The sequence below is a fragment of the Calliopsis andreniformis genome, chromosome 3 (genome assembly GCF_051401765.1).
Source record: "Calliopsis andreniformis isolate RMS-2024a chromosome 3, iyCalAndr_principal, whole genome shotgun sequence".
Lineage (NCBI taxonomy): Eukaryota > Metazoa > Arthropoda > Insecta > Hymenoptera > Andrenidae > Calliopsis > Calliopsis andreniformis.
Genome location: NC_135064.1, coordinates 21,750,255 through 21,762,494, shown reverse-complemented (window position 1 = coordinate 21,762,494; position 12,240 = coordinate 21,750,255).

Here is a 12,240-nt window from a genome sequence, read left to right as displayed (position 1 = left end):
GTGGATTAATAAATTCTTAAAAAAGAAGACTGTTTACATGAATATATTATCTTCTACACAGGGGTTTAAATTAACATTTCCTGGTCCTTCACATTACCCATTGTTACATTTCATCGAAGTACACTCGAGAAACTAGTCGTTCAAATATTCTACAAATACATATAAAAATGTCGAAAAAGACACTGGAGATAGAGAAAATGAAGAAAGTAAATGAGAGACTTAGTGGACCCTAAATAAGATGTATAACAGATAAATATAACTAGGCACTGGTATTAGGTACCATAACTTATACACAGAGTCGACACCAGGATCTAGAATCTAGACACCAGATGCTAGAAAAAATGAGGAAAAAGAGTTCTGAGAGATTCGCCTACGCACCTGTTACAAGTACGGTAAACGTCAGAGGTCGAGCCACCTGGAATCCCAGTGGGGTTGGTAGGGCACCTGCGTACTTACCTGAAACCTTCCAGGAGGGCCATTTCTCCTCGACGGAGTCGTGGCGATGACTGAGGTATTAGAGGTTTGTAAGGTGTATTTATAGCCTTCTGAGATGACAACATAAACACATAATCGAGGATCGATAGGTCATTGCCGTCATGATATCACGGCCACTGGAGAATGATTAGCATATTATTGGCATTTCCAATAAAGTATTGGCTAAGTATATTATTGTGTACCTACTAACATTTTACGCTCTATATTTATGTCCTAAATATCTAATATATCTGAATACATCTAGAAGTACCTATATCGAAAGAAGATTACAGACAAATAAATTTTCTTTTTTAAGATTGCATATCTAATATACGTAACCTATACAATTATAGATCCTTTTTCATTTTATTCTTACTAAATTTGTTATTTCATATTATTTCGTTTCTTCCAACGAACATACCAGAAACTGAAGTCCATCGCTTTGAAATGAGCAGTCAAAGTACGGCAAAGGAGAGATCGAGTAGAAATTACGGCGGCTTTTAAAATGACGCGTATTCGCATAAATAATTCATCATACGGAATCCTGAGTTCGCAAATGAGAAACTGCACAGCTCCCTATTGGCATAGGCTGAAGTTAGCTCGCAGAGAACCACCCTGCAAATCTTCCTGGTAAAGTTCGAAATTTCTACGCACAATTATGTAAATGCATCGGCGTTATCTATGTCGAAGTCCAAGACGACAAGGCGTGGTATACGTAACTAGTCGCGGAAAAAGCTCTGTTTCCCTCAGCGAGGGAACACTCGATTTTGCGTAATCTTGACAAATTGAGTGGTCCGCACGCGGATCGGGGCTGAATAAATATTTCGGTGTCGCTGCTCACACTGGAGCGCGTATAACGTAGAATGAGGGTACGCTAAGGCTGGTAAAGACTCGATAAAGCCTCGAAGAGTTTGCGGGACTTCGCGAGAAGTTTGGGAAACCGGTGCTCTGGCATTAGCATAAAAGGGATTCGACTTAATTAGAGCCGTTCCTCGATCGAGACGGCGCGGCGGCGGCGCGGCGGCGCGGCGGCGCTCCTACGCTTCTTACTTTCCGATATCGCGTCGCGAACCCGTTCACCAGTCCCTAGCCTTTCATTTCACCATTCGATCTCGGTAAAAACGACCGACAGTCGATTAAACGTTAATTACTTGGAAATTTTCGTTTGGGATGCTTAATTAATCGGAACGTCTTTCTCTAGACTCTAGGGGAACGAAGTTAAATCGTAAGTTATTTGAACGGGTTAATGGGGATTCGTGCTGCAGCGTTTGCTGTGACTGTGCCAGTTGCGTTATCGGATAATTGAGAACGTATTAAGATGGTTATCGTCGGGGTGCGCGAAACGCCGACGTTTTATCGCTGTAGCTGCGACTATTGTAGTTTGTTGCAATTCTCGGAAATGGGAAGTTCCCATATATAACCCTCTTACGTACAATAGATGCAGTTTCGCGAGAAAAGTTCAGAATTAGAATTTCTATTATTATTTTTATGTCGAATTTGTTTCACTCCGTTAATTCAATCATTTTCGAGTCAATCAGTTACAGCTTTTAATGAAGTTAACTCCTCTCAAAAATAGAGTATCGTGTACTCAAAGGTTTTTGACTCTCTATTTTTTTAACTTCTCGTTCCACAGAAGTAGAATCATTCATTTTTGGCTTGTATCGCCAATCATAGTATGTATCCTGCGCAAACGTTGCTCATCTGAATGCCCCTCTTGTTTGTTATTTGCTTATCAAATCCGATTACCACGAACCGTTTGAACATAACAACTGTATGGCGCATCGTCTGATTTATTTGACCGAAAAGTTGTAAAGTGTAGGCTAGGAGTTTTACCTCTAGCTTCTGGCCACAGTAAATATTTAATGGCGCAACCGATGGGGTTTACCGATCAATGTAAACCCTCTTTCGGTCGTCCAGCTTCCGAACCGCTATAGAGCAGCTTCTCCTTTTTCGGGTATCTCACAGAGAGGAGCATCAGAAAGCGGCTCGACAGAGGAAAGAGCCTGGCTGCTACTTCTAGCAATTTATTTTCGAGCAAATGGAGAGAGGTTCGACTGTTAGGTCGTCACCGTCGCCGATGCCTTTTTCGAGGTTAAGAACGGAAGAGTGAGTTTATACCTTGCCAGGAAAGCCAGGACGATTCTGGCTCCTTTTGATATCCTCGGCTCTCTTGGCTCGCTTCTGCCGCAGAATTTATTGGCGTTTTGATGAAAGCGTCCTTCGAATTATTTGTACTTCCTAACTTCCAGTGAACGACTCAATAATAGGCCTTGGAAAAGTTTGACTTTTCGGAGCGGCTTCCATTGTGGGGTAAAACGATTGGATTTAGTCGAGTCCTCAAGAATCCTTAATAATTGATATCGATTGATATCGCTTCACTTCATATAACTTCTCTTCGTACGATTTTGTAAGCGAAGTTTCAATCTCCTCTACATTTTGACAAATTCTTTTATTCAAAGGCTTTAATCGTGTCGATATTAAAATTATAGAATTTATTATTAGATTAAAAAAGAACTCCTATAGTGAAGGTATCGTAATATTGTTTATTCAACATAAAATGAACGCTTGAGAAATTGAAGCGTCGAAAGCAAAGCATTTGTTTGCATCCTCCCTGAACGTTATCCAATCGGAATGGTTGGAACGAGTCAGTGCAATAGTGCACTTTCGAAAGGAGCAACGTGTGCAGTAGATCACGTGCACGGGAGGAATGTATTCTTGGCCAGCAGTTGCGACTCGCAATTGCAGTCGTCACTTTCTTTGCACCTGTACCTTATACTTTCGTAGATACTGGCTCGAACAAATGGCACGCACGTGCACGCATTTGCGAATTCCGGGCAACGAGGTTTGCGAGTAGCTGCACGTGAACGTCTTGTAGAATGAGAGTCAAGTGCCAACACATGTTATCCCGGCATTTTTGCGAACCTTCTCGGATGTTTCTCGAATAGTTTGCCAGGGGGGGAACAGTTTAACTTGTGTCGGGATCCTATCAAACTTTGAAGGAATTCAATTTTGTTCCTTGGACAATAGACTCCTGTATATTCCTCTCTTTAGAGTGGAATTTCAACAGTTTAAGACTTTGCTATTGGTAGAAGACTTGTACTTATTTTTCTGGAAATTGGTTGCCGCTTGCGAGGAAGCTTTGATATTTCAGCTCTTAATGCTGAAAACACTCTTTGAAAAATAATTCAAGAAATGAGAATTTAATGACATATTATTTTTATTTTTGTATAAGAATGATGGTCATAATCACTTGTCAAGATATCTTAAGCTGTGACGAATATACTTGTGTGGTTCAGAATATTATTCACGGAGGTATTTACATTGTATTGTTTTTATGATATAAAGAAGTTGTATCAGCAGATGTTTGATAGTATGTATGTGTATTTGAAGATAACTACAGTGACCATCATCGTCTGAGATATAATAACATCCGGGACACAGCCATGAATCAGCCAAAATTATCGACATAATGTATTATACAGAAATAAAATTTTACATATTTTTGGACGTGCTTAAAGATAAAAATTTTGTTTAATGGAGATAGTTGAGAGCATATTCTTTTATAATAAATAGTAAATTGTTAAATGTTTTTATAGATAATATACTACCTTAGAGGGAAAAAAGATATTTTCAATACTACTACTACTACGGACTAAGATATTAAAATGAGAATAGTTCGAAAATACGAAGTGATTGTCACAGAACTTCAACGTCAGAAGGCGAAGAGAAACGTGAAAGGCGTTTCTCGACTGACCAAATCTGATCTTATTCGCATTCCTATAGTCTTGCAACTTTTGAAAGAATATGTTTTCGATAAGGCAAATATAAACATGGAAAGCTAGAATTTGGACTACACTCTCATGGAGCGTATAGAGAACAGACTGTGCAGAGTAGATACATATTCTCTGCATTTTATTATAGTATGTACATCATAATTCGCAGATATTCGCAGATACTACTAATTATATACTTATTAAACGAAATATCTGATAAGCTCTTAAGATAAATCGATACCTGGAACTCTTGGGGTCGACGATATCTATTTTCGAAGGCCTCAAAATAAAGACATCTTCCTGTTGCTCCGAGTTACACCGACGATACACCGCTGCTTCGATTTCTCGTCTGTTTCCACAGTTCGATGAGCCGGAAGTTGTTGACATGGAGATACCATCGTTGCGCGAGTGGTAATCTTCCTCGGGGCACCATATTCTCGGTTTGCTGGTATTCGGTATATTTTTCATCATTTCGCTACCTCCTTCGAAACTATCACCGTTCATCGAACAGATAAACACCGTTTCACGGAAGGAGCTTAATAAAATCCACAACAGATTGCTTATCCTTCTCTTTCCTAATAATCCAATCGATGGGACACGACAAACAACAACACTCCCGATCGCTTGCACTTTATCGCTGTGACGTCGCGTCGAATGAGTTTTGGTTCGAAGCGCGGAGAGTCTCGATCGACAATGAATTCGCCTTTCGTACGGTCCCCGCTAAATAATACCGTGCCCGAACAAACGACGCGATTACGTTACTGTTGGGAGGGTCTGTCAAGCGCTGGTTAATGATTTTGTTACGGTGAGTTGAACGCGAATGAACGCATGCACACGTTTCCTATCACATTATTGGGGCCCGATCCATCTTAAAAACAGGTTTCAAAAGGCAGGTTAGCTAGAGAGGGACACTTGTCTAGAAAACGTGCGTTATGTAAGGCTTTGTGACGCACTAGCCCCCAATGGTTCTTCAGAAAAGGAAATCCTTGGCCAGGAGAAGACTTCTTTGCGAGTATTACTCGCTGGTGAAAGGAAACCATGAGGACGTTACTCTGCGGGCAGTTTGCCATTGACTACGCAACTACTGAGCGTGAGGAGTAAGTAAAATCGGTTTCGTACACTACTTTCTCCCTTCTTGACAATTCTGCTGTAATTCATTCTGGGACTTCTAAAAAGAATCGTAAGATGGCTTGTAGAATTGTACTTTAGATATACTCCTGGTACTTAATAGTAATTCTGTTGGGTGATCGATTGGATAGGAAGAGATAGGAACTCTCATTTTTCTATTTCCTTCGAGTTTCTTATTTTTTGAGGATGAAAGAAATATCGAGGCATGGGGTTAGAGACTCCCGTGAGTATGCACAGATACCAAGTCTCGCAAGTGTATCAGCGAGAATTGCAAATTCCAGAAATGTAAGAGAGATTGGGGTGAGACTTTTGAAAGTATAACGAAACGTGTAGAGGCAACCGTGAGAAATGCCTTGTGTGCTCTGTTGCGATCATCGGTGCCTTCAATGCCTCAGTAGAAGAAAGAATACAGTGTTACTTCGTAAATTGGGGTTAGCATAAAGTACACGATAGATCAAGGAAAAGGCAGAAAGTAGGCTCGTGTGTATTTTGTTATCTTGTCGATGTCTCTCGTCCTTTGTTCTTATAGCAGATAGAAATTTTTCAAACGTTTGTTCCTTTTTATTTCCAATTTGATTAACCATCGAATTTTCGACGCACTATATATATATATTTTTTTAATAAATTTGAAATAAACTCATTCAGATATCAGTGTTTCAGTGCCTATTATTTTACGCGAGGCATGTAAACCATTTTTTAGTTTATTCAAAAGAGCGTGTCGACCTGTCGCATAAAAATATCAGTACACGAGCACAAAAGCAATAAATCCAATTTTCGATAAACATGCAGCCACGCTCGTTGACAAGACTTAATGACAATCATAGGCACATGTCGACATCGATCAATTATTTTCTTTTACCTATGTGTTGGTTATCGTGCCTCTGCCTCTTTCATAGTTTACTGCTTTCTGGGAAACTAGCTTTAGAAATTAGCTAAATATATCATAAAAAATGCGAAGTATTTTCCTATTATCCAAACAATGCTTCCACAATCGTGGCTCTTACAATTTCCTCTTAAATATATTAGCGTTGTCCTTGTTTCTATTTTCCTTGAAAACGATTAGAAACTTCACAATAAGTGGATTTATCCTCGTTCCTCCACAGAATCATTTTACAACTTCAGTTCAACGAGATAGTCAGTGTTCAATGCTACTTTTTACTACTTCTATAGAATCATTTGCATGTACCCAATTGCGTCGATGTAGTCAGGTAGGTACATTCATTCTTGTTTCATCTGACACCGTTAGATATTGATCGAAATTCGTAATTTTCATTTATAATCGAGCGTAAGAGGTCTTCTACCGCAGCATCGAAAATAAACAGGAAAAATGACGACAGACACAGAACTCGACGTCGCCATTTGTATTTCTAATGCTGGTGTAATTCTCCTTTGAAATACGTACATATTATTACGTCCATTTTCTCTCGTACACATCCGTTTCCCCGGACGGCACCAGGAATTCCGTTTTGTATCTCTTGACTTTTACATCCATCATCGCATATTTCTTCCAGCGTACGGCCACGGAACACAGGCCAGGAAGATGTACGAGCGAAAATTAAATTACGACGTTTAACTTTCGTACCGGTTTTCCGGTAAGGGAAGGTATCATTTTTTAAAATATTTCCGGACATCCCCTTTAGCCAGGATTTAAACGCGCGAAGCTGAACTATGTCGGTGAAATATATCCTGTCTTTTCAAGAAATCCACGTTTCCTCATAATTCGTAGTCCGGCTAAAAAAACGTCAGCTTCTCCGTTCCGAAAATTAGTCGAAAACGTGGGAGAAGAAATTTTGTCGACTAAAACTCCTCACAGAATCCACGTACAAAACACTTTGTATTCTACGCTAACACACTCAACACTTGAACAGAAAGAAAACTTGGTCGAAAACTTCATTCACCCCGCGGACGTACCAAGGAAGGAAAACAGAGGGTTGCGGTTTAAAAGAAAAATATCGAGGCGATTGGAATTCCTGGGCAAATTGCTAACATCGTTTTCCCTTCCTCACCGCCTCGAACGAATTAGGAAAAACATGCGCCGTGGAAGAAGATTCATTGCCGACGCTGGTGCACCGCGCCGCGTAATTACGTGTACCCTTTTCCGCAAACACGCCCGCCCTGATGTCCATGTAGCCATTCGCGTGTCGGCCTATGGGTTAACCCAGGGCCAGAGTAGCTGGAGGTCGGGCAGGAATGCGTCTGAAATTCATGAGTTTCCCCGCTGGCGCCCGACTGACAAAGACGGAGATAGAAAGCTCACGGAGGATTTCTCGAGTTTAGGGATCGCCAAGAGGAGAAACCCTCCGTGTACTCTAGGTACCCGTTCTTCTGCTTTCCTTGCATCTAACGTGCGTTAACTCGTACGTGACAGACGGGAGACCCGTGTGCACAGTATCCCAGCCAACCTCGAAACTAGATCGGGGAAATGTAAGCGCAAACGAGGCGCGAGCTTTGCGCCCATCCGTGAGGGATCACACGAGTAACGTAAGAACTTTGTCGCCGCACTGGACGACGCCATCATTGCCCTCTGCAGTGTCACGAGTTCTGTTTTGGTTTGTAAGTACTTCGGGAGTTCCTCTTGTTGTCTTAACTACGACAACGTTGGACCGAATATCCTTACATAGGGTGTATTAGGAAGTTATGGCAAAGCTGTCGTGTTCTATTGGAACACTGGTTGCTTTGATGGGGTTGATTTGGTGGTTGAAGGATTGTAGGGGTTGTTTTAGGGTTCTGAATATTGTGAATAGGGATTGTTTGAGCTTTGTAGTTTATTTATGTAGAAATAATTTTGAAGCTTCTTTGCATTTCCTAATTAAGGTGAATTCGTCTCGTTTTGGGGGTAGAGTTTCATAGCAGCCCTAAAAATGTAAAATCAGTCGAAGAGTGTTCTATTGTTCCATGCTCGATGGAGGATTGATCATCGTCTAAATTTTTTCTTCACATTGTAGCATGATAAAGCTGGAATATGAATCCATCGTCATCGATAACGACCAGCAGTAATCCGCCAAATCTCTCGATAAGAAATTTTATTTTCATCGCTCGCCTTTCAGATGTTACACATCGGAGTATTTGTGCGAAATATATCAGAATTATTTTGTTGATTTTAACAGAGCCAAGTACTCCTAGAAATAATTAAAACAGGATTTCACCAGCAATTTTGAAGTAACTTTTACATGCACGTGTTAAACTCGTTAATCAAGTGCTCCTGCGTCTGATTCCTCTTCCACTGTTGATTCTCCTGCGCACATTTTGATCGTCAATAAACATACATAGAAACGTAGGGAAGAATGAAGGCAAACACAAACAGTAACTTCTGTTGCCGCTTTTTAATATACGGAATCATTCCAATGTAGTTCATTTACGAGGTAGTTTATGGTTACATGGCAAAGTGGATTGCGTTTTTACAAGCTTCCAGGGCTCGGCAGTGAAAGGAAGATTGAATTATGCTGTCCTAGAAGGCGGTTAATCGTGTCTTTTTGTGTTTTAATGGATTCCATGGCGCGTCGGCACTAAACACGAATAGGCACTCGGATCCTGGTGTGGCACACGGACGTAAATTTTTCTCGTAAAGTTTTCGGGTCGATCGTGTCAAACGACAGCTACCCTGCCTCACCCGTGCTGTGCACGCGCGAGCGAACTTAGTCGTTCTGCAGTCCCATAACACGCGCGGGAGAGGGAGGGAACGAATGTGTAGTGGTTTTGGCCGCAAAAGCAGTAAACTCCCGATTATCCATGGGTAAATTATCCGGTCTGTGGATAACCACGAAACTTGTTCAAACCGCAGTATTACGCATCTGCGTTTAACGTGATACGTAATAAATTATGTTTAAGCATTATGAGATTTAGTGGTCGTTGCACAAATTGCTATAATGCTGGAAATTATTGCGCCGATCGGACTGTTGCCGTTTGCGCGGCTGCTCTGCAATTTCTTCCTTCGCTGCGTTATCTTGCTAACTTGAAATTTCTGTCGTTCTGAGGTTACGAAACAGTGGCTGCAATAGTCTGTGTATGTACCGAGGATCTCTGTTTTTAAGCAGAGAGGGGAGTATTCGATTAGTCGTGCGTTTAATCCTTGGAGAGCTAATTTAGTCGTGCTATATAATTGTGTGGTGTAGTTCGAGCATTTGATATAGATGTACTGTACCCAAGTTACTATTTACTATTTACTATTATACTATGCGGGTAGTTTTGTTCGATTACTTTAGAGTTTCCTCTGCTGCTCGAAATCTCTTTTAGCGCGATGAATGTTCTATTGAAATTTAGATAAATATACGTATAGTACTTACTTATGGAAGATGTATTTCGATGATGATCGCTTTCACGTTTCAGCTGAAAATTTTTCAGCGATAAGGCACATTCTCACGATTTACAAGCTAAAAGTAGTCCTGAAAGCGATAGAGGAAGCTATTTGATGTCACTTCGACAGGAAGCGGATGTAAAGGGGTCGCGCTCAAGGAGAGCTCTAGCGACGTTGACAAGATGGATAAGGACATGTCAATCGTGTCGCTTCCAACGAACCGAAAACAGGAAAAACGATTCGATACGGTAACCTTTAACATGACACGAGCGTAAAACGGGCGACACAGTGCTGGAAAATTGAAAGCCAGAGGTGGAAATCAAACGTTACTGGGAAACGATTATAACTCTGAAATGGTGCTTCTAGTTTACCTTCCCAGCAGCTGAACTGTTTAAATAATAAAACAGTTTATATTTATACACACCACTAGAATTCCGGAGAACTATTTTCTCACTTTCTAAAACAGTTATTATCGAATATCCATTTAAACTAATTAAATCTGTCTTCTAAAGTTAAATACGCTGCCTCTGGATACCCGTTTCAATCGATGAACTATTCAAGATATATGTCCTTTTGGATTTCCCAAAGGCAGACGAACCTAAGTGGCTAATCGTCAGCTGCGGTTGACGCATAAACGAGCTATCAGTAGGACAATCTACGGCGTTCGTCTAATGATAGATGGTTGTCAGGTAAATCTGGCTACGACGGGAATTGGTGGGAGGATCTAAATTATATATTACCCAGTCGAATATATGACGCGGTTATAACTTGATCTAAGTTGAACCCTGGCTCGGGATCTCCGTAGTAACCAACACAACCGAGAAATCTGCAAGTATACGAGGAAGTTCCGCTTCGGCTGGAGACAATTTGATCTGGCCCGAAGGTCTCGCCTAGACGGCACCTAGCCCTGACTGGGTATCGCTATTAATTAGAGCGCGGGGTTAAGCTGAATTGTCTCCGTTTCCATTTGCGGCTCCCAAGGACTGGCTAATTACTGCGAAGTTACACCCCTCACCCGACACCTTCTTACTTCCAATTATTAAGGCATCATGATTTCGGTCGACAGCTGTTAAAGCTGCTACTATTCCAACTGTCGCCTACTACCGTTTCTCTTGCCCTCCTGCGAAAGATCATGCTGTCTCCCGCCATACTCCGCCGCCTGAAGCCGTCCTGATTAATTGGCCCTGAAATCGTCCCTTCGCGCGAGCTGCTCCTCCACCGAGGGAGCACGATGTGCGAATCGTTTTTACCATCATATTTCGCTCGCCCGTTATCTCGTCGCTCTCATATTTTTCCGGGGACACAGGTATGGAAATAACACACTCGAAATTCATTGGAGAGGAACGCATGGATTACTCGAATTTATTATGTACGTGGGAGTTTAAGGGTCAGCGCTGTGTTGTGCATGGCGAATCGCGCTGAATAAATTTTGGGTAATTGGGCCATGGAAGTTGTAACCTTTACACTGGCTGGTGTATTTATTGTTTTGGTGTTTAATGTTCACTCATAGTTGGGGCAAAAAGGTTGTATCACTGGTGACACATAAATGTAGTTTAGGTGTAAGGTGAATTTCTTATAATTGAATAAAATTTTTTGAGTCTTATTTTGCACTACATTTATCACAATTTTTGTATGCTATAATTGGATGAAACTGAAGAATTATGAAACCTTAAGGCTAGGGTCTCCAGTTATTAATTGTTAAGTGTACGCTTATGAAGCGCGGCGAATGTGTCTGACTTGACTTATTCTACTGACTTCGCTGCGTCTGACCTGTTTAATGCGCTCTGGTCCTAATAGTGGAATAAGTCCCCATTCTCACTAATTTATGTTCCTTCATATTTTAACGTTACTTTAGAAAATGGAATCACTCTTTAAAATTACTGACACCTGTTGTAGAGTACCCTGTGTATTAATAACTATAACGCAAGATAAAATATTGAAACCAGACAGAAAAATTAAAGGAGATAGATTCCATCCCCTTTAAACGTCCTTACATCTTAATTGTCTAGACTCCAGACGAAGCCCTTAGTCGTTTCGAAAAGTAAAGAGGTAAAAGGGGGAAAAGGATGCTCTGGAGCAGGCACGCCGCGGCGATATATCGAGGCGAATGCATTCGCAGGTTCGGTCGGCCACAAATTTCCGTCCCGGATAAAATTTTCAGTAGAACTCGATCGGCTGTACATAAAGTAACCCTTGCTAATGTCTCTACACCACGAAGGCCCGACACGTACGCCGCATCCACAGGTAACGGAGTAAACCGAATTCATTCGTGGTTTCGGACGGCAACTACTTTACGCTGAAGAGGTCAAGTACCGTCGGCTTTACACGAATCAATGTGGCAGTACCATAAATACCGATCCCTTTACGTACGACTGGAGGCTCCGATGCAACGAGCACGACCGGCAACCAGTCGCTGGCACCACTCCACGGAGTATACTTCTGGATCCTCCAGCATCTACCCGCCCCTTGCCCCTCGCTGTCCCATCGTGCCTGTATCTCGAGCACACGACCAACTGGAAGTCTTTATTGCGGTCTTGCGATCACCGCGCTTTACGAGGCCGCGGTCTGTTT